The sequence below is a fragment of the Charadrius vociferus genome, unplaced genomic scaffold, assembly GCF_000708025.1.
Source record: "Charadrius vociferus isolate BGI_N301 unplaced genomic scaffold, ASM70802v2 scaffold702, whole genome shotgun sequence".
In the NCBI taxonomy this organism is placed as follows: Eukaryota; Metazoa; Chordata; class Aves; order Charadriiformes; family Charadriidae; genus Charadrius; species Charadrius vociferus.
Window position 1 is genome coordinate 889,745 of NW_009647433.1, and position 1,489 is coordinate 891,233.

Genomic DNA, 1,489 nt, shown 5'->3' on the forward strand with positions numbered 1-1,489 from the left:
GGGAGAGGGCGGGGTGATGAGGGGGCGGGGCCAGCCGGCGCCGCGCCTGCGCACACGGTCCGTTCGGCGCGCGCGGCGTGTTACCCACCAATCAGCGATCAGCGTGGGCACCGAGCAGTGTTTTGGGAGTGCAGCGACTTAAAGGGGCAACGACACGCGGGGCGGGGTGGTCCCACCGCACCTGACCTACGCTGGGTGCCCCGAGCGCCCACCCCGGCGTCCAGGGCAGGGAGCCCCGGGAGGGGCCTCGGGGGGCTCCAGTGGCCCTGACCGCTCCCAGCGGCCCCAGTCGCCCCAGTGCCCACCTCAGGGCGGTCCCAGCGACTCCAGTTATCCTCCCCCACCTCTCCCAGCAATCCCAGCACTCCACTGCTGCTCCCAGTGGCCCCAACGCCCCTCCTTGGGGTCCCAATGGCCCTGAGACCCCCCGCACTGCTCCCAGTGACCCCAGTACTGCCCATACTGCCCCATCACCCCAGCACCCCCAGTATCCACCCAAGGGATGCCCCCCCATGATGCCAGTAGTGACCTCAGAGTTCCAGTGACACCAGTGCTCCCCCTCCGCTGCTCCCAGCGACATTAGTACTGCCCATACTGGTCCCAGTGACCCTAGTAGCCACCCAGGCAGGGGGTCCCCATGACCCCAGTAGCCACTGCAGAGTCCCAGTGGCCCCAGTACTTCCCTCAAGGGAAGTACCAGTGACCCCAGCACTGCCCATACTGGTCCCAGTCACCCAGTACCTACTCAAGAGGAGGTCCCAGTCACCCCAGTACCCCAATACTGCTCCCAGTGACCCCAATATGCACCCAAATGGGGGGCTCCCATGACCCCAGTAGTCACCTCAGAGTCCCAGTAACCCCAGTACTCCACTTAAGGAGGGTCCCAGTGACCCCAGTACTGTTCGTACGGGTCCCACTCACCCAGTACCTACTCAAGAGGAGGTCCCAATTATCCCAGTACCCTGATACTGCTCCCAATGACTCCAGTACCCCCCCTTTGGGGGGGGGTCTCCATGACCCCAGTAGTCACCCTAGCATCCCAGTGACCCCAGTACCCCCCCGCACTGCTTCCAGTAACCCCAACATGTGCCCAAGTGGGGGGTCCCCATGACCCCAGTAGTCACCCCAACATACCAGTGACCCCAGTACCCCCCAAAGAGGGGTCCCCATGACCCCAGAGTCACCCCAGCATCCCAGTGACCCCAGCATCCCCCCACCACTGTTCCCAGTAACCTCAGCATGTGCCCAAGTGGGGGGTCCCCATGTCCGCAGTAGTCATCGCAACGTCCCAGTGACCCCAGTACCCCCCAAAGAGGGGTCCCCATGACCCCAGTAGTCACCCCAACGTCCCAGTGACCCCAGTACCCCCCAAAGAGGGGTCCCCATGACCCCGGTAGTCACCCCAACATACCAGTGACCCCAGTACCCCCACACTGGTTCCAGCGCCCACCACCAGAAGCCCCCCTCGCCCCGTGCGCTCACCCCGTAC